General features: G+C 52.4%; 2 long non-coding RNA genes across 5 annotated transcripts; both read right to left on the minus strand.

The window, feature by feature from the left end:
- Positions 1-609: 609 nt before the first annotated feature.
- Positions 610-6,084, minus strand: LOC125911933 (uncharacterized). Of its 2 annotated transcripts, none has more exons than XR_007454510.1 (5): positions 5,816-6,084; positions 4,469-4,663; positions 4,118-4,317; positions 3,204-3,367; positions 610-873 (listed from the first exon to the last, which is right to left on the minus strand). It is a non-coding gene; the product is annotated as an uncharacterized LOC125911933 (long non-coding RNA). The 2 variants fall into 2 exon arrangements; XR_007454511.1 differs by lacking the exon at positions 5,816-6,084 and adding an exon at positions 4,991-5,375.
- A 3,940-nt stretch (positions 6,085-10,024) lies between these two features.
- LOC125911932 (uncharacterized) lies at positions 10,025-16,016 on the minus strand. Of its 3 annotated transcripts, XR_007454509.1 has the most exons (3): positions 15,338-15,893; positions 11,767-13,280; positions 10,025-11,568 (listed from the first exon to the last, which is right to left on the minus strand). It is a non-coding gene; the product is annotated as an uncharacterized LOC125911932 (long non-coding RNA). The 3 variants fall into 3 exon arrangements; XR_007454507.1 differs by having other exon boundaries at positions 10,025-13,280; positions 15,338-16,016; XR_007454508.1 differs by having other exon boundaries at positions 10,025-13,290; positions 15,338-16,016.
- Positions 16,017-23,888: the final 7,872 nt, after the last annotated feature.

Here is a 23,888-nt window from a genome sequence, read left to right on the forward strand (position 1 = left end):
TGTCGTGGTGGTGAAGCTAACATCCCTGCCCCCCGCCCCCACTCCCACCCGGCTCCCTGCTCCCCTATAAAGAAGGACTTGCTGTCCAGATGCAGGGAGCCTGGCCAGCAGACGGCTCCGGTGTTGCCTTCCTCGGGGGCAGCCTCAGCTGCACAGAGCCACCTCGTCTGAGGTCAGGGAGGGGCCGAGCAACAGGGCACTTGCTTGGGGACAGAGGCTTGGTCGTTGTGGCCCAGAGCCCCCCACTTCCTGGCCCAAGGCTGTGAGGGACCCGCATCACAGTTCAAAGTCCACTTCTGTCCAGTCCTATTGTTCGAATCATACAGGCATTCCTCAGAGAAAAGATTTGTTAAAGACACCCCAAACTTGTCATGTCATACGAGAGTGGCACAAGGAATAGGTGCTCGGAGGGCCTGGAGGAGGAAGACGTCTCTGCAGGCTGAAGCAGTCAAGTCTGGCTTCCCCGAAGAAGAGAAAACGGGACTGCCTTTAAAGGATCCCTTCATGAGAAACCTGCTGAATGCTGCAGGGTGTAGGTGCAGAGCCAGGGGCTGCAGGGGGAGGGGGGCGGTAGCTTGCAGTGGGGAGGGAGGGTGGCGAGGTCAGCAGGGTGACCACACGGGCAGAGACTGTTATGGGGAAGTGTTCACCTGAAGGAAGGGGCTGTTCCGAGAGGGACACAGGTCCAGTGCTCAGGGGGCAGGGAGGGCTGGGCCCAAGCAGGGCGCTGCAGGCGTAATGCTGGGCAGGGCCTGGTGATGGCTTTGCCCACTCGGGGAGCTCCGCCATGCTTCATGCCCAGGAGCCCTCTGTCCTTGAGTCTCCAGTCCTGAGCGTATCTCTGTGCTTCCAGTTTTGTGTCCCTGTGATGGTCTGGGGAAAGAACACAGGAAAACCAGTGTCTACTCCCGTCCCCATCCATCATTCCTGTCATTCAGTCAGAGTCTTCCTCCGAGCGCTGTGCTGGGCCGGCCTGGGGTCGAGGCCGTGGCTATGCTCCCAAAGAAGTCACAGGCCAGTGAGGGACACCCCTGCATACTTCCCAGGGGTGCCGTCACGGGAGCCGCGGCCGGCTCCTGGGAGGGAGGACCTTCAGGAAGTCTCCAGGCTGCAGGGAATGATGTGCAAGCATGGGTGGGATTCCAACGGGCAGACTGGGAAAGACCTGCTAGGCCCAGACAAGGAAGGGAGAGCATTTTTGGGCGGGAGCCTGGATGTGGGCTCTTGGGGGGGCGGGGCACAGGGCTGACCGCCTTGTGAAGGTGCCCCAGTTACTGGAGCGCTCTAAGTGTCACAGGAACAGGTGGGGTCATACCCAGGGTCAATAAGGAGCCACAATGGAGGTGTCAAATATTTTGTCACACCCATTTTATAAGTGAGGGAAGTGAAGTCCAGAGGGAAGCTTCAGTTAGTAGCCAAGCCAGTTTTGCCTTGAGGTGTGGAGGCTCCACTCCCTAGCCTCTGAGCCCCATAGCCTGGGGCTCTCTGAGGATTGCCCTCCAGTCACGGGGACAGGGACATTCTGCCCTTTCCCCAAACCTTCTGGGCTCAGACCCACCTGAGGGCCCAAGATGTCTGCTTCCAAGATGGTCCTACGTGTCGTGTATCCATTTAATCACATACCAGCTCCAACAGTACAGCTTATGAGGGGGGTGAGGGGGTTGGGGGCATTTGGCAATCATCAGTCATTCACCAGAGAGCTAAGTGCAGGTGTGTGACAGGTCATGGATTCTATGGTGGGCGAGGACAGACACATGGACCGAAAAGCCTCACATACGGAGAACACTTAACCCTGATATTTCTCTCCCTAAAAATTACTGTTAAGGTAAGAGTCGTAAGTGCCGTGGGGAACCCCCAATCCATGCTGGGGGGTGCCAGCAAAGCAGGTGTATCCCCTTCCAAATGAGCAAAAAATAAATTTAAAAATGAATTCAACACTTCAAACGAGGCATAATGCATCAGGGCAACACCAGAACTTTGCCAGATGTCCTCATCCTTATTTTATTGCTTGTATTTAATATTGCATCTTGTGGGGTGGGGGGAGGGGCGGGCGGAGTGCACCAAATGTTGCCAGGGCTCAGGGGCCTCTAAAGTCTTAATCTGCTCTGAGGAAGGTCATGAAAATATGGCCACAAGGGTCATCGTGGAGGATTGGGTAAAATAAGGAAAAATTAGAAACAACCCCTGTGCCCAACAATAGGGGTTCCCTAAATCAGGGGATGTGGCATGGCTGTGCCCGGGGTGTTGTTAGCAAACGTGAGGAGTTTTAATGGTTTGGAGACATAATAGCCTGTAAAGCCATGCCAGCTCAGCAGGTATGAAACAGGGCTCAACAGAATCCACTTTTTTTTTTTTTTTTTTTTTTTTTGTAAGCATAAAGGCATAGAAAAGCCTGGAAGGAAGTATTCCGGAATGGAAGAAATGTACATCCATAGCTGGTGGAATTGGGATTACAGGTGACGTTTATTTTAAATTATTTTATTTTTTGCTGTTATGTGTTTCCCAATGTTCCCATAATGGATACAAATCACTCTGGTCATCAGCTAAAAACTTTCGTGGTTCGTGGAAAGCATTGGCCCAGCCTTTGCCGAGCTCTCCAGGGCTACTCTGGGAGCAGGTGCAGTGGCCCAGGTGGGGCGCTGATGTCTAGGAACTCCCAGCTGGATGCTGGGGGCGGGGGGCGGGGTGGAGTGGCTCCTGGCCTGGAAACAGAACCACCCAGAACTCTGCCTTTGAGCCATCGACAGGCTGGAATCCCAAGCTACGAAGTGCCCGGCACAGAAACTCCCCGGGGTTGGTCGTGAAGACCCAGCTGGCAGGTTTCAACTCCTGCTTCCTGCCTGTGTACGCACCCAGGGCAGGTGCTCTGGGCGCTGTGCTGGGCCCTCCCACAGCCCGGGTCCACCCACGTGCGACCCTGATGAGAACAGCCCCGTGCCCAGGCTGAGGTCCGGAGGACACGGAGTCCCTCGTGAGCAAGCGGCCTGCCCAGGGCCTCAAGGCAGGGTGAGGATTGCTGAGAGCACTGGCCGCCCATCCTCCACTGTCCCCCAACCCCATCTTCCCTGAAGCCTCCGAGTGTCCTGGAGTGGTGATGTTGATGCCACAATATTTAGTGTTTACTGAGGCCCAGATGCCATCCTGAGGGCCCCGAGTGGGGAGTGAGACACATCGCAGACCAGTATGTGAAAGAAGGCACTTACAGGAGGCTGTGGGGGAGGGGGAGGCCAGCGCCTTGGGAATTAGGGTCTGCTTCCCGGAAGAGGTGACATTCAGAGCTTGCCGGACTCTTGAGACTGTCAAAGCTGCCAGGATCAATAAATTCTTATTCGCCTCGGTAACAACAGTGGAATTGTAGGTACTCTGTCTAAAGGATAAAGGTAAGGTTTGGGAGGTAGTGGGACCAGCTAGGGTAGACTTTCCAGAACACTACCTGTGGATGGGACTTCCTGCCCTGCTCCTTGGATGTGACGCCCCTCCCCTGGCCTCAGCCTCCCTGGGTCCCATCCCTAGCTCCCTGGGCCTCCTGGACAAGACGGCCCTGGCTGCCTGCTCATGTGTATCTACCAGGGAAGGGACAGCAGCCCCAAACTGACTCCTTGTCCCCACATCTGCCCTGGCTTCAGTCTGAAGTCCCTGGTGCAGGAAGATAGCAGAAGAAAGGGGCTACATTTAATTCAAGTTAAAAGAATATTCGTCGAACATCTGCTATATGCCCATTGTTGGTGCAGGCAGTAAGTAGAGTTCAGGGGAATACTTCAATCAGAGGAACCCTTGGCGGATAGTGTAAGACTGTGTGTGTTCTAGGGATGGATTATGTGTGTGTCGGGGGTCAGTGTCTGATATGTGTTATGCATGGCAGGGAGAGCTTCCTGGAGGAGGTGGCCTTGAAGGCTGGGATGACTGGGAAACGCAGGGGGAGGCTTGGCAAGGCAGGCAGGGTGGTGGACGCTGTATGTGAGCCCAGGAGCCTGATGGCGGCAGGCGAGAGCAGGCCCCACCAAGGCCACGGGTGCTCTGGGAAGGGCGAGGGCTTTGGGGTCGGGCAGCTCTGCCCATTAACAGCTCTGTGGCCCTGGGCAAGTTTCCCAGCATCTCTGAGCTACAGTTCACTCACCTGCCAAATGCGTCTGGCAACCGGGACAGGCGTGGCTCCTAGAGAGCCCTCCCCCATGGGAACGTTGGGTTGAAGGGTCTGGAACTAGACTCTGAGATCCGTAAGTGGTGCCCTGAAATCAGCTCACAGGGTGATGAATGAGTGTTGCCGTGTGAGTCGGTGCGACCTGAGATCAGTGTTTCACCTCCCAGGTGTGGGTTCTGGGAGGGAGACAGCAGGGCTTCCTCACACCCTTGATGCCCTCATTCAGACACGTCCATGCACACTGGCCATGCCCCCCCCCACCCCCGTCCTCGCCCCTCCAGGTTTAGAGGGAACAAGTGTGGAGCCCCCAGTCCCTCTGCCACTCACTGTCCTGTCAGGATGCCGCTCTCAGTCTGAAGAGACCCCCGAGGTGCCGAGGGGGTTCCTAGCACAGGTCACTCCATTCAGCCCACCAAATGGGCCAGGATGATCTCTTCTCTCACGGTTCCCCTTGCGTGAGTATATTCCAGCTGGTATCTTGGTTTTTTAATTTCCAGCCTATAAAGTACTGAGTTTCCTCCTCTGTAAAATAAGGATAGTAATGCTTATTTCGGTTCTAGGGGTCTGAACATGGGTTTGCAGCAGTTTTCTGTCCCGTGGGTGCTCTGGGGATACTTTGTGCCTGTGTGGATGTGGGGCGGACGCTGATTAGAGGCTGGAAGGGGAGCCCAGTATCTGGCATCCAAGGAAAGGTGCAGAAGACGTGAGCCCAACAGACGGTCCAGGGGCTGGATTTGGGGCCAGGTGGAGAGAGAGGCAGAGCCAGAGGTTGGGGGTTCTTGGGGAAGATGCTGGGCTGCCTGGGGAGCACAAGGGACATATCTAAACCCAGCATAGATCCTGGCAAACCCGCAGAGATGGGACAAGGAACTTCGATGAGGGTCCAAGCAGAGGAACTGAGGGGCATGCTCTGAGCAAGCAAGGTGGTGGGAGGCGGGCGGAGGCCCTGCAGGCATGTAGAGGGTGCTCGGACCCACCCCGCCTTTGCCATTCCTGCCAACATGGTGTCACCAAGGAGACTGGATGGGAAGCTATGAGATGATGCACCGGCAAACAATAGCTCCTATTTCTTAGGATCTGCCTTGTTCTGGAATGTGTGACGTCTCTGGGGCCAGCAGGGAAATGACTCCAGGCTTCACCAGAGGGTCTTGGGACTGTGCTGGGCCCAACCTGCGGCCATCAGGGGAGTGGCCCACCTGACTGCATTGGCAGCAGGGATCTGAATGGCATGTTCCTGGCCTCTGGGGGATAAGGAGGTGAAGAATGAGATGTGGGGAGACTTGGTGTTTCAGGGGAAAACAGGGCTGCTCGGCAGAGCTCAGATGGGCCTGGCCCTGGCTGGCTGAAGGGTAAGGAAGGAAAGGTCCCCTTCTACAGTTACATTTTAGAACCAATGGAAAAGTTTGGATCATTGGTCCAACCCTTCCAGGAATCCACAGAGGGCAGGGGACTGGCTTAAGGCCACAGGGGAAGATAGGGAGAATGGGGTCTAGGGTATGGTGGCTGGAATTGGGCTGGAAATGATCCTCTGTGCCCTGGTGGCTTCCTAATGGTGGCACTAAAAGGCTGTGGAGATGTCTGTGTGGTCAAAGGTGAGACTCTGGGTGGAGAGCAGCCTGGAAGCACCCCCCCCCCCACCAAGAAGAGGGGGAGCCCCCTTCCCCTGACTCTTACTTCCCAAGTAGCTTCTAGGTCCTCCCCAAAGCAGAGGATGTCGTCAGGGTGCTGAATCCAGCCTGTCGCTGGGAAGCCAGCCACCCGGGACCTGTGCCCAGGGCTAAGCCGCCACCGTCTCCTTCCCTGCTTTCCCCGTGAGGGAGCCATATTGGATGTGGAATCTCCAGTCCCACTCACACCCTCAGCTGACTGCAGTCCTGCTGACATCTGGACTGGAGCTAATGAAAGGACCTGAGCCAGAGCAGCCTAGCCTAGCCACTCCTGAATTCCTGTCCCTCAGAAACCATGTGAGGTCATAAATGTTTATTGTTGTTTTAGCTACCACGTTTGGTGGGAATTTGTTATGCAATAACAGAGACAATGTTAGAAGAGCACAATGGCTGAGGGAGGGGGTGTGGTCCAGGTGAGGTGGAGACGAGGCAGGCCTTGGTCAGGCAGGTCCTTGTGGGCCAGGTGAGGAGAATGGGCTCAAAACTAAAGCCCTGGGGAGCTCTGAGTGGGGGGGGGGGCATTGTCAAGCAGAGGTGGGGCACAGTGCAGCTTCACAAAGGGCACTCTGGGATGTGTGGGATGGACTGGGATCTGGATAAGTACAAGGAGGCAGGCAGAGACAGCAATTAAGAGGATCCAGGTGGGAGACCTACAGGCCTGATCCAGGGGCAAGGGTATGTGCAGGTAGAGAAAAGAGGAGCCAAGAGAAATCGAGGGGTAAAGGAAGGTGACAGGGCTTGGTGATTTGGACTTGGGGAGTAAAGAGGAAGAGGGGGTCAGTGCTGATGCCTCTACTCCTGCTTGGGGCAGCAGACTAACCAGGGGACACCACTGAGCAAGCCTGGGAGCCAAGAAGTGAGGCAGATCTCTGGGGATGACAACAAGTTCAGGAGTCTGAAGGAGGACCATTGAGGGCCATCCAGGGGTCAGGTGGTGCGCAGGTCTGGAGCTGAGGAGTGAGGACAGAACCGGCGTATGGCCTTGAGGTGTTGAGCATCAAAGTTGCCCCAGAACAGGCACAGACCAGAGAAGGAAGGGTGGCTGAAGGGCTGGGTCCTGATGGGCCTGGGGAAAGCCTGAGAACTGGAGGCCTCATGGAATAAGGGGAGGGGTCTCCAGTGAGTAGAGGTGGGAGTGCCATGTTGGAGGCCACTGAAGGGGCAAGTAAATGAAGATTACGAAGTGTCTAACAGGACTAGAAACCAGAGGGTCACAGGGGGCCTTGGCCAGAGCCATTTTGGTGGATTGGGTGTGGGAATAGGAAGAAACCAAGCCAAGTGGTTTGAGAAGCAAGTGAAAGGTGAGGAAGTGGATAGCTGGGGTGTAGCTACTCTGTCATGAAGGGAGGAGAGAGACAGGGCAGGAAGTTTCCATTCTCATCACATGGGCCTCTCATAGGGCTGCTTGAGTGACCTTACAACATGGTGGCTGGCTTTCCCCAGAGGGAGCAATCTTGTCTCCAGGCATTTGCACATGCTGTTCCCTTTCCCTGGAGTGAACTTTTTGTGCTCTCCCAACATTATCCAGCTAACTCCTGTTCATCCTTCAGGTCTCTGTTGACATGACACCTCCTTAGGGAAGCTCCCATAACTGCCTCTATGGACCCCATCTCTTCGGAGCAACCATGAAAAATGCTATACAAAAAGATATACTCAAAATCACTACAGATAAGTCAAATGGAATTTTAAAAATGTTCAAGTAACCCACAGGAAGGAAGGAAGGAAAAAGATAACAGAAAAAAAACAACAGCAACAGAGTACAAACAGAAAACAAAAAACAAAATGGCAGACTTATACTCTAAGTATCAACAACTACATTAAACATAAAAGATCTAAATACACCAATTAACTGACAGAGATGGGCAGAGTTGACAGTAAAACAGAACCCGACTATGAGTTGTCTGTAAGAAATCCCCTCTGAATATAGTGATATAGGTAAGTTGAAAATAAAAGGATGAATCATGAAATCATTAATCAAAGGAAAATGGAAGTGGCTATATTAATATCAAAGTAGACTTCAGAGCAAAGAAAGTGATTGGAGACAAGAAGGGCCAACTATGTAATGATAAAAAGGTCAATCCATTAAGAAGACCTAGCAAACCCAAATGTGGATGCAGCAAACAACAGCACTGCAAAATATGTGAAGTGAAAAATGGCAGGGCTGACGGGGAAGTAGATAAATCTACAAATGTAGCTGGAGAGTTCAACACACTTCTCAGTTGACCACGAGACAGCAAATCAGCAAGGATACAGAGTAACTCAACACCAGGATCAGAATAACATCAGACACCAGGATCCAATTGACCAAACACTCCACCCAGCGACAACAGAATAACACTCAGTGCCCACAGAACATATATCAATATAGATCATATCGTGGACCATAAAAAAACCCCTCAACAAATGTAAAATAATTCAAATCCTACAGAGTGTTTTCTCTGACCCCAGTGGAATCAAACTAGAAATTAAAAAAAGTAATCTATGAGCCAAAGGGGGAAGTGTTTAAAAAAAAATCTTGAAAAGTGTTGGCGGTGGGGGAGGGGGCTGCTTGGCTGGCTCAGTGGATAGAACATTAACTGTTGATCTCCAGGTTGTGAGTTTGAGTCCCATGTTGGGTGTAGAGATTACTTAAGAAAATCTTTTTTTAAAAAAGAGGAGGATATGTCAAGGGGGGAATAAAAGTCCTGGCTTCCCTCTGGCATCACCCAGTAAGGTAATGCGGTTTCACACCACAGCCTGAGTGGGAATCTAGGCTTCCAAGTGGCTTTTGGTGGCAGGGGTGGAGCGAGGCCATTTTTTCCTCCCTGTAGCATTTGACTGGGTGGTTCCTGACTAAAAGTTTTCTGTCTTAAGGCATCCTCAAATACATGGTCATATGATTTTCAGCAGGGGTGCCATTCAATGGAGAATAAATGGTTTTCAACAAGTGGTGTTGGGAAAACTGGATATCTATCTATATCTATATCTAATCTATATCTATATATCTATATCTATATATGAGCAAAGTTGGAATCTTACATCGTGTGTAGAAATTAAATCCAAATGGATATCAAAGACCTAAATACAAGAACTGAAACTATAAAACTCTTAGAGGAAAACAGTGGGGAATCTTCATGACATTGGATTTATCAATGGTTTCTCAGATAGGACACCAGAAGCACAGGCAACAAAAGAGAAAATAGATAAAACTAGAATTCACTGAAATGAAACACTGTGCATCAAAGGGCACAATCAACAGAGCCACAGAGGCACCCCCACAGGATGGGACAAGGTAGTTACAAGTCCATGTATGTGATAAGGGGTTAACATCCAGAATACATAAAAAATTCCTGCAACTCAACAACAACAACAACAACAACAACAACAAACAACCTGATTTAAAAATGGGAAAGGGATTTGAACAGGCATATTTCCAAAGAAGATATACAAGTGGCCAATAGAGATAAGCTCAACATCACTAATCAGTAGGGAAATGTAAATCAAAACCACAATGAGATACCATCTCACACCTATTAGGACAACTGCTATTTACTTACTTTTTTTTTTTTAATGTTTATTTATTTTTGAGAGACCAGAGTGTGAGCAGCGGAGGGGCAGAGAGAGAAACCGAAGCAGGCTCTAGGCTCTGAGCTGTCAGCACAGAGCCTGACGCAGGGCTCGAACTCATAAACCGCGACAACATGACTTGAGCTGAAGTCGGACGCTTAACTGACGGAACCACCCCGGCGCCCCGGGACAACAGCTATTTAAAAGAGACAAAAAACAAAACAACACAAAAAACCAGAACAGAAACAGAAAATAAGCATTGGCGAGGGTGTAGAGAAACTGGAACCTTGTGCTTTGCCGGTGGGCATGTAAAATGCTGCAGAGTATCTTCTCAAAAAATTAAAAGTGGAATTATCATACAATCCAGCAATGTCACTTCTGGGCATATACGTATAGAACTGAAAGCAGGGTCTTGAAGAGATCTTTGTACACCTATATTCATAGCAGCATTCTTTACAATAGCCAAAATGTGGGTGCACCCCGCGTGTCCACTGATAGATGCATAGATAAAATGTGGTGTATACACACACACACACACACACACACACACACACACACAACGGGATAGTATTCAGCCTTAAAAAGCAAGGCAGTTTTGACACCTGCGACCACACAGGTGAACCCTGAGGATGTTATGCCACGTGAAATAAACCAGTCACAAAAAGACAAATACCGTATGATTCCATTTATGCGAGATCCCTACAGCTGTCAAATTCAGAGAGACAGAACATGGGATGATAGTGGTCAGGGCTGAGGGCAGCAGGAATGAAGAGTGGTTTAGTGGGGACAGCGTTCCAGTTTTGCAAGATGAAAAGAGCTCTGGGGAAAGATGGCAGTAGGGTTTGCCCAGCAGTGAGAACATGCTTCATGCCATCAAACTGTAAAAAAATGGTTAAGGAGGTAAATTTTTGGTTATGTAGATTTTACCGCAGTTTAAAAAAAAAAAAAAAAGGTTTTGTCTTGACAGACTGCCCCTTTCTTGGTCTTGTGGTTACAGAGAGCAGGCTTTTGTGGGGACAATTTTTTGTTTGTTCGTGTCTGTTGGTGTTTCTGGGTTGTTCACTCTTTTGGTCCAAATCTGGTGTATATGAAGCAAAAGAAAAATTAAAAAAAATAAAACGCAGCCAATTCACCACTGTGTGGCTCTTCGGGTCCCAATCCCCTAGCCAGTGGGCCTTCTCTCCACTTTTCAGAGTCCTCTTCTGTTTGTTTTATATGTGATGTTCAAGGTTTTTAGTTGTACTTAGAAGGTGAAACAGGGGAAAGTGCATCTACTCCCATCTTTCCAGAAGCAGGAGGCTTGGTCTGCTGTATTTGTACTGGTTCTCCAGGTAATGCTGGTACTCACCAAGGACGGACTACGGAATTCGCCTCGGAGTCCCAAGCTCCCAGGGGCATGGACTGGGGCTCCCTTGTTTACAGTGAACCTCTGAGCTGATCACAGTTGGTCCTGATCAGTCCTCATGTAGGGCCCCAAACCTTGCTGGGTCTCCCAGGCCGTCTCTGCCCATCCTCGGTGGCATACATCTTCGGTGATTCACTTGCCCACTCTTTTGGCCACTCATTCTGAGCCTTCTCCTCAGGCAAGAGTTCAGATTCTCCCCCTGCAGTCTCTGGAAGGTTCTTAAAAACTCTTAAAAGGTCAAGTGCACAGCAGCGAAGCTCCTTCTTCCTCCTTCCCCCAAAACCGGCTTCCCCAGGCTCTAGCCTTCAGTTCGGTCCTGCTCCTTTCTCCTGGGTCCTCTTGGGGTGTGTTCATGCTTCCGCATTTCCCGACACACACATAACAGCTTCCAGCAGGTGGAAAGCACAGCACTGCTTTACGAAGCTCTGGGAAGGGGAGTGGCAGTTCTGTGGGTCTTCTGTGCTCCGGGCCTTCGGGGTGGTCTCACTGAGTCTTCCCAGTTCTTCAAAGGTAGGACTTATTGGTGCCAATTCACAGACGAGGAAACAGAGGCTTGGGGAAGTTAAGTAATCTGCATAAGGTCACGCAGGTGGTGAGTGGCAGGGCCAGGACCAGGAGCCCAGTGGCCTGACTTTGGAGCCCAAGCTCTTCTGGCCTTGTCTTAGAAGGACCCAAAACCTCACCAGAAGTCTGAGTGCCAGCCCATTATCTGACCCCAAGGACCACACGCAGAGCCAGATCTGATCTAAGTCCTCTTGGCTGTGACCCCTATTGGGCCCAGTTCAGGCAGCAGGTGAGGACCACGTGACCTGCAATACGAGGAAGAAGGAGCAAGCAATCAGCTGACATCAGATTTTCTGAGGGGCTTATGAGTTTGAAGTGCCCAGTTGGATTCAGAGTTAGAACCACCCTTTCCCCTACAAAGCAATTAAGCCGCTTCAGAGAAAAATGGCTTTGTTTGGCCCTTGGATACCATTCCTGAGAAATGATGGTAGCAAATAACGTACGTTCAGCAAACCTCATGTCTCTGCCGCGCGGCTGGCTTTGGATGTGGTCCAAGAACTGGTGTGATGTCGTTCTCCAGTTCCAGTCCCAGCCAGTCCCGGCTGCCCTGGGTGAGGCTCTTGGCTGGGCCGGATTTTTGGGACCTGATTTAACACATACCGAACGGTTTGAGTCTTCTGTGAAAAAAAGGAAAACATTCCCTGGATTTGGGGAGCAGTCAGCATCCTGACGATACTAACAACGAGGACCGTTCCAGGCCACTAGGGTTTCTGGAGGCTGGGCCTGGGAGGTAAGCGCTGTTACAGCCCCACCCATTTTACAGATGCGAAAGTGGAGGCGAGGAGCACCTTCAAAGTAACCCTGTTTTCATGAAGTACTTCCCGATTTAAGGTCCTTCTCTTAGTGTGAACTGTGCACCCAGGAGAGTAGCCAGCACAGAGGTAGTCATAGCTAGGTGCTCAGCAGTCCACACTGGCTGAACGAATAAAGGAGGCATTTCTTGTTTCTTCATCGTGATGAACTTATATTTGATGTCATTTACTTCAATTTCCCACTCAGCGCGGGAATCTCTTCTACAGCATCTCTGATAGATGGTCATCCACCTTGAATACCCCCAGGGATGGGGAGCCCACTCCCCAGAGTGGCTCCCCAGAATGGCCCAGAGACAGCTCTTCCCACCTTTGGACAGCTCTAGTCTCAGCAAGGACAACAGTTCATTATTCTGAGCTGAGCTCGGCCTCCCTGGGATGCGTAATTACTGGTTCTGGTTTTACCCTTTGCTGTGCTCAAGCTTCTCCCATTTCTACTGGTTAGTCTTTAAAAATCAGAAGAGGCCTGCTCCTTCTCCAAGTTTTCCCATTTGGGGATTTGGGTGAAGCTGGCCTGGGTGTCGGAGTCTAAGACCCAGCCACGGGGTGACAACCGTGTGGAAGGGCTGTGTATGTTCGGTCTGAGGAAGACGAGTCGGTAGCGAGGTGAGGGTGTTATGAGGGGAGCCCTCAGTTATTTTCAAGGCGCTGCAGATACGAATGAAGAAATAACAGTCGTAATGGCAAATAATTACTGTGGTGCTGGGCCCTGAGCTAAAAGCTTTCCTGTCATCTCAGCCGTGTCCCATAACAGTCCTCTGCAGTGACTCCTACCCCACTTTACAGATGAGGGAACTGAGGCACAGGAAGGTTAAATCACGTGGGCAGGGTCACTCAGCTGGTAAGTGGAGATACTGGCACGCAAACCCCAGTTGGTCTGACCGGACCCTTCCCTCCCACCTCCCGCACGCACAGGGGACGCACAGCGCTGGGTGGCCAGAATATGGCTCACAGGTAGAAGCTACAGGAAGACGGGCAAATGTCTGGTTAGGTGCAGCACTTTCTAGAAGTCAGAAATATCGGCCGATGGAATTAGCTGCCTCGTAACGTGGTAGGCACCAATGTGGGAGCAGGGTCCAGGTGGATCCACGTCACAGAAAAGTCTTTGGACCACGTTTATCCAGTTGAATCCAATTAAAAACAGATCCCTAAGGCAACCTTTAAAAGAGAAAAAGGAAAGTGAGGAATGAATGGTGTTTGCAATGTATCTCTGGGCCCAGCTAGAAACTCCTTCTTTGGCACCTGCCTCTGAGTCCCCGCCAAAATATCAGGATTCCCGAAAACCCTGGTCATTGGGGGCTGGTCTTGACCTTGTTTCTAGGAGTTAAGAAGCAGAGAAGGGTGGATGGAAAGCCTGGGTCTCCTCAAGCAAAAGGCCCATTCCCTCCAATGCCTATCTATATGGTGAGACGAGCCTCAGAGAAAGCAAGTCACTTGCCCAGGGCCACAGACCTCATACACAGCTCTGCTGGGGACCTAGAAGGGACAGCCCCATGAGCTAGCTCTCACTCAGTCCTGGGAAGCCTCAGAAGAGAGGCTGAGCTCCGTCCTGGTAACCCCTCTCCCTCCGGGTCTCCAGGGACTGGCTCCGGATCCTGGAATAGTAGGTGAGAACATTCTGGCCTCCGGTTTCCCTCCTGCTGGCGAATATTAGGCTCAGGGTCACTTGAGAGCTGGTGCCTGGCCGGGAGTGGGAGACTGGACACATGTCTGGTCCGCAGGTGCCCTCAAGAGACCCACCGAGGTCCAGGTGGCACCTGGGTTCCTCCCAGAGGCAGTTTTGTGGTTGGTAGATGCCTGATCCATCAGGCCAGTGCCCTGGGCCCTTTTCCACCCGGCCTTCTTTCAACTCTTCCTGTACTTTAGGAGAATAATTAGATGATTCTATGCTGTGGCCCTGTCCCCTGCAGGCTGGTGTCTGGACAGCACGGAGGACGAGTCTCCTCCTGGGGCAGGCCAACGGTGGGAGCGTCTGGGAGAGGGAGGCCTGAAGGTGGACAGGACCTAATGGTGGCGGCAGCATCGGGGACAGCCCCAGTTCCTGCTCACCCGGGACCTCTCCATCCAGGAGACCCAGGCAGGGCAGGGTTGGGGGTGGGGAGGCCCCATGGGTGCCACTTCATAGGCTGGGATGCTGAGTCACTTGCCTGATGTTGGGCTTCTGGTGAGCGAGTGAGTGAGTGAGTGACAGGCTCGGAACTGGATCCGGTCAGAGTGTCCTTAGGCCTGTGGTCTTATCACCTCATGACAGTGCTCTCTTCCCCTGGCCAGACCCTGCCTGGAGCATTGCCACTGTGGCTCCCGTTGCCTCACGGGCCTTCTGAGTGTCAGAGGTGGGCATGGGGTTCAAGCAGCCCCCTCCTTCCAGGAAGGGCTGTTCACCCTCCTCCATTTGCTTCTCCTAAATGGAGGTCTGTGGTCTCCCCAGACGTCCCTGCTGTCTGAGGGGAAGGGCCCCCGGAGAGCACCTTATGTCTTGTTTGATGGACAACAAAACTGCAGCCCAGAGAGGGCAAGCGGCTTTCCTGAGGCCACAGAGCAAATGGGGGGCAGAGCCCGTCTCGAACTCAGGCATCCTGACTCCCAGGCACACACACGTGTGTGACTGGGGTCTCCACACTTTCCCTCTTCCAAAGTTGATACTTTGTCACATACATGGCAGAGCGACCAGGCACAACCACGACCCCGGTCGCTGTTGAAGTAGTCCAAGGATTCGTAAAACTGAACAGTTTGTTGGTGGGGACGGTTATGGCTCCCAAGTGCTCCCCACCCATCCACCAGAGAGGCACCTAGGCTAGAAATCACGTGCCACCAATTCTCTGGCTCCCCGCTTCCCCCCTCTGAAGAGTGAGGTCCTGCTTTCCTTCCAGCCACTACCTCCCGGAATGCCAGGAGCACTCTTCTGTTTTGGGAGAAGCTGCCGTCAGCCTCAGTTTCTCCATCTGTGACACTGGCTCCACGCCCGGCTTGTTGGGCTCATCAAGCGACCCACCGGGAGAGGCAAGTGCGGAGAGGGCTATGTAGGAAAGTCACCAATTGTCCGAGCCCTTTGTCCCCACTTAAACTGCAGCAGGGGACCTGCGCGACAGCCAGGGCCTCTCATTTCCTTTGAGTAAGCGCTCTCCCTGCAAGAGGGAGCCACTGACCTCAAAGGCCGGCCCACAAAGGGGCCCTGACATCGTCGGGAACAATGTCGCCTGTTTACCTGACAGATTGTCCGCTTTCTTTTCATCTCCGAGGAAAAGAGCTCCCGCTGGGAGCCGCTAATCCCAGAGTAAACAGATGACCTCGTGGTGCTTTTCTTCCGGAGGTGGGGTGCGGAGGCAAGCGCCCCAACTGTGCAAACAGATCCTGGAGGCCTCGTGTGCCTGCGGGGGCGTGGCCCCGGGGCCCGGGCGGGAAGAGCCCCTCCCTCGAGCCCGCCCTCTTTCTCCCTTTGTGGTTTCCCGTTGAATGCGGAGAAGCTCAAAGGCAGGGGCGAGAAAGGTCAAAGCCAATTTGCAGGGCCGAGCGTGGGGGAGGAGAGAAGGGGCCAGACGGGGCGTTTTGGGAGGCCTGACCTTCACCTGGATACAACCCCTGTGGCCTGCCCCCAGGCCTTCTGTGGACGCTGTCCCCGGCAGAGCCGGCGCGGTGTCCTGGCCACTCCCTTACTGGCTGTTGGCAGAGGCCAGCAGCTGCCCCTCTCTGAGCCTCAGTTTCCCCATCTGGAAAGCAGGGATGAAGAAGACAGCCGACTCTTAAGGCTGTTGCAAAATATTGCCATGAGCTCTCCACAAGTGGCGGTGACTTACGATTAGAGAGAGAGAAAGCCGAGTCTGGAAGCTGGAATGAGATGCCAGCAGAGTGTGGAGAGTGTTCGGGGAGAGGGTAGGCTGAGTCGGGACAAAGGCACTCAGTTAGTTGGGACTGAATAGCGCTTGTATGCAAAACAGAAGATAAAAAAGCCTCTGAAATAACATATCACATTGTGGGGTTATCTCTGGGAGGGGACCCAAATTCTCCCACTTCCTGGTGGTGTGACCTTGGGAGAGCTATTTGGCCCTTATGTCCTTTGGTGTCCTCCTTTACAAATAGATAGACAAGTCCTATGTCAAAGGGCTCTCCTTGAAATGAAAAGAACCTGGCACAGAGTAGATGCTCAATTAATATCAGTTCCTGGCGCTTAGTAAAGGCAGGCTTTACTCCTTGCAAGGAGCTTGGATGGGGGTGGGGGGGATCTGGATGAGTTAAAGACCCATTGGATGGGAGCCCCATCACGCCTTATTTGGATGCTGCCAGAGGCTGCCCTTTCCCTCGGGTAGTGGGGAGCTGGGTGGGGTGGATCCTCCCACAGGGTGAGCCCTGGGTGACCAGCCGGTGCCTTCCCAGCCACCCTCTCTTGGCTGTCCCTACAGGCCGTGTGTGCCTCATCTCGGCATTCAGGGCTTCTGCGACTATCAGCTCCTCTTTGGGGTAGAGAAGGTGAGAGATGTTTAGGTGAAGCAGGTGGTGTCTCCCGGGGTTCCTCAGCTTTCCTTTTTAAAGGGAAGGAAGGAACAAGAAGGAAAAGCAGGAAAGGGATGTACTATTTGGTGAACATCTTAAAGCAAGTTTATAGGTATCAGAAGCTTTGGCTTCAAGGAACAGCAAACTCAATTTACTGTAGCTTAAACAAATGGAGGTTTATTTTTCTAACATATTAAGAATTCTGGACATGGGTGGTTGCTGGTCTTGGCTAACTGCTGGTGATGCCAACAAAGACTGGTCTCTTTCCAGCTTTCTACACATCACCCTTAGCATGTAAAAACCTACTCATCTCCTCAAGGTGGCAAGATGGCTGCCTCAGCTCCATCAGGAAAGTAGGTCTCCCACGAGCTCCCTGCTGATGTCTCATTGGCCAGAAGTGGGTCACGTGGCAACTCCTGGAACAAGATGGCGGGAATGCAAATTCCTGAATGCACTCCCCCAGCCTCCAACAGGAGCAGGTGAGTGTGGGCGGGCTGCGTGGGTCAAAGGGACCGTGTCCAACCATCTAATCAGTTGCCTGCCAGAGGAGATGGTTCTACTCACATCCCAGTCGTACCGCGGCAAGCCGGTGCCCAGGGCAGTGAAATGCTTACTCAATAAGCACTTTGACTGATTTCCTTTGACATTCTGGGCCAGCAACCAAAGATGCAGAGATAAAAGCCACTCCTTTGCCTTTCAGAGACAGAAGGAGAATCGTAATAGTAATAATAACAGTATAATAGCTAAAATTCACCGAATATGTACCAAGTGCCAAGTGCTTGCGGGGTACTTTCTAGACTTTATCCATTCTCTTGCTCACTCCAACCTCAAGCAACAGGCATGATTCTACCCGTTACGGAGGAAACTGAGGCCCGGTGAGGCCCACAACGCAGGCCCATGTTACACACAGTAGTGGATAGAAGAGCCCAGGGATGAACCAGGCTCTAGGGACACCCATGGGAAGAGGGTCCTGCACTCCTTGGGGAGGCCTGGGAAAGTTTCTGGAGGTGGGGAGGTGTATGTAGGGTCTGGAGACACCAGCTGGAATTTCACAGTCAGACAAGGTGGGGAAGATGTCCCAGACGAGGTAAGACATGTGTGAGGACACATGAGAAGTGACATTAGGAAGATCTATGGCACCCCTAGGGTCTGTCCACCCACACTTGCCCAGAAATTGCTTTCTTTAAAAGAAGCGTTGAAAATAAAATTATACTTCTAAAATCAGTCAGTGACATGAACGGTCAAAGAAATGCAATTCATTTATAAAATTGTCAAAGATGTAAAGGAAACACCTTAATACTTGACACTGGTGTCGGGGCAGCGAAACAGGTAATGTTTGCACACAGCTGGTGGGACGGTGAATTGGTGTGTAAGCCTTTAGAAAAGCAACTTGAAAAATATTCTTTAGAATGTGCTGATCTTTTGGCTTGCTGTTTAGAAATACATCCTAAGGAAATGATAAATAAAAGTAGACAGATACCTGTGCAAGAGAGATAATTGATTGCAATACAATTTTGTGTTTTCTCCCTTGAAGTTTCCCTGTCAGTGTCCCAGGTTTGTAGCCAGACCCCTCCTGACTCCCTAGTCCCAGGGGCATTTGTAGGACCCAACCTTGGGTCCTACAAAGCTGCTTGAAGGGAACATTTTTTCCCTGTTTTTTGTTTGTTGATTTTGGTTGTTTTGTTTTTGTGAAAAAGAAAGATCAAGAGAGAAAACATTCAGGCTGTCCCAGTAAAACAGTTCCTTCCAGTAAAGGGGAGGAGTTGAAAGAAAGAAGGGGGGAGGTTCCTAACACTTGCAAATGGGCCTCGAGTCCCAGAGGTGGGACCTCAAACCCCCCCCCCCACCCACCCACCGCATAGCCACACCCCAGGACATGGCTGTGATTTCCCAAAGCTCACTGTCCAAGAAGACTGGAGTGATAGCCGTAGCCCAGGGTCCTGAGCTTCCAGCCTGACGTACAGTAGCAGCCACTGGATATCAAAGAGCATGCCCTCTGGGAGGATGAGTAGCTACAGACCCCAGGACCTTTGCACGGCCCTAGCAGACAGCAAGATCTCAAAATGACTGAGGTAGATTTTCCTTGATCAGGCCTCAGGTGGAATTTAAATAAAACTGAATGTGACATTCTCACCTATCTACATTCATGAGAAAAAAATGTTTTTAAAGGTAATTGAGTATAAAGTTATTATCTTGTTTTGATTTTTTAAACCATTAGTTAAATATTTTCCATAGAGAGATACCAAAGTCCCCTGCCCTACATTCCCTGACCTCCAGGCACATACCTTTACTATTGCACCAACCTTGCTGGGAGGGTCATTATCTATATTTAGTGCCTCACTCTCCTTCGAGGTTCTCAGGTCCTGGAGACTCATCAAGACATTGTCTTATTTACCTCCATGTCCCCAGTCCTTGCACAACACCTGGCAAACACCCAGGGAATGAACGGGTATATGAATGAATGAATGAATGAACGGATGAACGAATGAATGAACAGGTGTCTGGTATCTGGGTTAAAGGGCCTGGTGAGGCCCATCTCTGTTGTCCCCGCACAGATGCTCCCGGGCAGCTCTAAGGGCTGTGCACTCAGCCACAGAGTTAACTGCAAGGACAAAGTCGGGGAGTGTAAACAGCCCTCCTCCAGGCCAGGGCCGACTGGCAGCATCCCGGGCAGCTTGCACAATCTTGTGGGCTGCTGTGATTCTCATTTTTGGGGCATGGAGTCATCTCTGCCATGGGCCTCTCCCTCCTTGCCCTGGATTGTCTCTTGGCAACACAAAAGGAACTGTGTGTCTGTTGTCGGCGGGAAGTTCAGACCCCCGATCCCTCCAGGGAGCTGGTCCTGATGAACCAGATCTGCCCAAGGACCCCAGGAGGCTGGAGCTGAAAGGGAGCTCGAAGGTCACCCAGACCGACCTCTTCGTTTTACAGATAAAGGACCTGAGACCTTAAGAGGTGGGGACACTGAGCTCACTGCACTTGTGGCAGAGCTTGGCACGGAGCTGAGTGTCCTGGGATGGCAGCTGGTTTCAGAACCAGCCAAACAGGGCTGTAAATTCCTGCCCAGCCACTGTCCAGCCGTGTGAACCTGGATCAGGGATGTGTCCTTCCTGAGTCCCCATTTCCCTGTCTCCCCGGAGCGGCACGCAAGGTTGTTGTGGAGACCTGTCGCAATGCTGTCTTAGAGCCCCTAGCACCGTGCCTGGCTCAGACCGGGGCCTTCTGTCTCCTGCCTCCTCCCACCCTTTCTTTCCTAACTTCTCCCGCCCACATTCCTCACCATTCCTCCGCTTCCCTCTGAGCCCTCCACTACAGCTCCCCAAATTGCATGCTGTGATCACCCCTAGATTCATTACTGTCTGCCTACTTTCTCTCTTGCTTTTTCTGTTCTCACACACCTCTTGGTCTTGCCACATTCATTCATATTTTCCTTCCTCTCTCCCTTCCTGCAAACTTTCCCAGGCCTCTGCTATGTGCCAGGCACCTGCTGGGCAGAGAGGCTCACGGCCTCCTCCTGCCCTTTCAGAGCTCATCTACTGCTCAAGAGGGGCTGCGTGAGCAAGGACGAGACAGGGCGATGCTGTGTGTCCACAAAATCCCGTATCCTAACTCTTGTTTCTGGAACACCGCGGCCGATAGAAGACTGACCCCTTAAAGAGGGCTGTGTCCTAACCCCCAAATCTATGAATCTTACCTTACGTGACAGAAGGAGCTTTGCAGATGTGGCTAAGTGCAGGATTTTTTTTTTAATGTTTATTTATTTGAGAGAGAGAGAGAGAGTACGTGTGCACACGCACGCGTGTGAGCGGGGGAGGGGCAGAGAGAGAGGGAGACAGAGGATCCAAAGCAGGCTCGGCACTGAGAGCAGAGAGCTGGACGCGGGGCTCAAACTCACAAACGGTGAGATCATGACCTGAGCAAAGTCGGACGCTCAGCCGCCCAGGTGCCCCCTGTTAAGTACAGGATTTTGAGATGGAGACACTGTCCTAGATTATCCATGTGGACATAAGGGTCCTTACGAGAGGGAGGAAGAAGGCCAGAGAGGAGAGATGCTATCTTGCTTGCTCTGAAAATGGAGGAGAGAGGCCAGGAGCCAAGGAGCACAGGTGCCCCTGGGGCCCTCAAAAAGAACCAGTCCCACGGACACCTTGATTTTAGCCCTGGAGAGCCATTTTGGGCTTCTGACTTCCAGAACTGTAACAGCATGAACGTGTGCTGGTTTAAGCCACTAGGTGTGTGGTCATTTGTTCCCACAGCGGTAGCAAACGTAGAAGACCGTGGTTCTCTGTCCTCTTGCAGTGAGGTGGCCCGTGTGACTAACTCCGGCCAGTGCAGTGTGAATGCAGGTGACACATCTTCCTCTGGCCTGAGGCCTCTGTCTTCCTCTGCCACAGCCAACGAAGACACTGCAGCTGGTGGTGGAAGGTACAAAACGGTGATCAGCTGCTGGCGGCCTGGGTCCCTGAGTGACTGAGTGGAGCACAGCCCCCACCCGGCCCCCACCAACCATCCGAACCTCTTAGGATTTGGGTATTTTTCATGACAGCAACATAACCTAGCCTTTTCTTCCTGCGGGAGCGCTAATGAGGCTCTTGCCTCACGGTGGTGACGACTGAGCCTTGAGAAGACAGATCGGCCCTTAAGAGTGTGAGCAAAGGCCTGGAAGGATTGGACTTTATTTGGCTGGCCCAGGGTGCATTGTGGGAGTGGAGGCTTGCTGCAAAGGTTGGGGGAAAACGGAGAGCAGGGGCGCTGGCGGGACTCTGGCCGTTCTGTCTCCCTCCACTGGGTTCCAGCAGGTTTGGACTCGTTTCCTAGCGTGTACTGCTCGGTGCGCATCTAGTGTGCCTGCAGGGCTCATGCGGACACATGTGCGTGTGTGGCCGAGAGGCTTCTCTGGGCACAGGCACACGTGCGACCGTAGGCGTGTGCATGTGTGGGTTTACCTCTGGTATAGCTGCAGCTCCGGGGTGGGCGGGGTGGGGGTTGGGGGCTGGTCTGGGACAAACGAAGGTGTCAGGGGCGGGTGGGTTTCTGGTGCGGAGGAACAGAGTCCAGAGGGTGCGGTGAGGAGAGCGGTGTGTGAGGGTGTATCAGGGTGAACAGAGAGACTTCTCGAATCATCGGTGAAGGAGAAGCTCTGGGATACACCGGTAGCTCGTGAGGTGAGTCCCAACACGTAGCGCCCGCCCTTAGAGCCCTACGTGCAGTGATTCACTGACCTGTGCCCTCTGCAGGGGCGAGTGATTGCTGTATGAGCCTGGCTCGCTCTCGTGGGGCCAGCGTGAGCCAGAGAACACCCTATCACGTCAGTCCCACCGCGGGCCAGGTTTGCATGATGTTTATTGCTCAAATTACTCACTGTGTTGTTACCTGAAATACATTTAATTCCTATTAATAACGAGCACTGTAGGGCATAGATTTCATCATTAGCGTTAAATTACTTTATTGCAGTTTACAAAGCAGCTGCCTGTGATGTGTGACGCATCAGCCCAAGTCGGAGCCTACACACACAGGCCGCTCACATGTGTGTGGACAGTGCACAGTGCGGGTGTGTAGTTGTAGGCAACGTGTTTTCGCGCACGCTTTCAGCCGCACGTGAAGGTAACCTTGTGTTTGCTCCGCCCATCTGTGGGCTGCCCTAGACCTGAGACTGGGGCGTGCTTTCCGAAGTCTACTCTAGGCCCGGGGGCACAGCTGAGGGCTTTTGAGGCTCTTGTCTCAATAAAACCCAGGGCCCCCCATGGGTAGGGGCTCCCATATGAAGAGACAGAGGCTTACGGAAGCCCAGAGGACCTGCACGAGGCGCATGCTGGGGCCGCACTTAGATTCCAGCCAGGTCGGCTCCAAAGCTTGGGCTTTTGCTCTTACATGCCACCTTGCACGTTCCTCAAGCACTCAAGTTTCCCCAGTCAGGAGTCTGGCTCCTTCTCCCGCTCCCTGCCAACCTCACGGGCCCCTTTAAGATCAAGGGACATGATGTTTCTCCGCTGAGAGGCTACAGGTGGATCGCTCATTCTTTTTTCTTTTCTTTTGTAATAACGTTTGTATCTTTCATTAATGGCTGTAAGAGTCTCCCCTCTGTTTGCTCCCCGTGCCGACCCCATCGTTGCGGGGTTAGTAAGGAATGACGTCAGAGCCCGAGTGGGTGAGCGGTCAGGGGGCTCAATAGAACCGCTGTTGTCCCGCCCACCCGGCACACACACACACACACACACACACGCACACACGCACACACACGCACACACACACACACACACACACACACAGGCCGCTTTTGCAAAAACAATTCCCTATTTGGCAAAGGGCAGTGTTTGCCCTGGGATAGGACCTTGCAGCCCTGAGCGAGGCCTTGTTTATTCTGGCATAAACCACGGGGATGTCCAAGCCCTCCAAGTTTGTTGAACTTCCTGGATTTCTTATCATGCAGCCTGCCCTGCCAGGGAACAGGTGAAATGCTGATTTGTGCCCAAGAGACCAAGAGAGGATATTAAGAAAGTCCACAAAAGCCACTTCTGCCCCCAAGGGACAAGCAGCCCCGGGCAGGGCTGCTGAGGGCTGGCAGGGGCCAGGGAGAGGGAGCCGGGCAGATCCTTAGCCTTCCTTCTCCTTAACCTGGCCTGAGCCTGCGTCTCCCACTCGTGACTCCCCACTCCTGAATTCTCTGCTCGGCTCTGCTGAGGCTGGTCTCCCCACTTTCTCTGGACATATTGTACCTTCTCCAGGCTGCACACCTTTGCCTGGGCCATGCCTGCCACGTGGGATTTCCTCTCTACCCTGCCTCCAGTTGAAACCCTGCTTGGTGGGTAGAGTAAAAGAATGGCTGAATCATTCTGAGGGTGGAACTGGGTAAGTGAAAGACTGTATCCCACACTACCCTACAGTGCACATTTCCCTTCCCCTAGGAAGGGAAATCCCTGACCCTCAGGGGCTTATCAGGGTGTTTGCCTGGGGGGGGGGGTGGTGCCTAAATGAACCCTCAGGTAGCCCTACTGAGACACTGGGGAACTTGTCTCTGCCCCCTCAGGAAGTCACACAACATGACAATGGGGTAGGGGTCAGGGGTGATGGGGTGGGTATAAGGGGAGGGGCCTCCAGACTCAGGAGTCGGCCAACCAAGGTCAGATCCTGTCTCCCAGCCTTCTAGCTCCAGGACCTTAGGAGGTGGCTCCAGGCTTCCTGCACCTGCATAGAATGAGTATAATGGCAACTCCTTCCTTGGGAGGTGTAACTACAGTGATAGATGAAGCACCTTGGACACAATAAGT

This window comes from Panthera uncia, assembly GCF_023721935.1.
Source record: "Panthera uncia isolate 11264 chromosome C1 unlocalized genomic scaffold, Puncia_PCG_1.0 HiC_scaffold_3, whole genome shotgun sequence".
In the NCBI taxonomy this organism is placed as follows: Eukaryota; Metazoa; Chordata; class Mammalia; order Carnivora; family Felidae; genus Panthera; species Panthera uncia.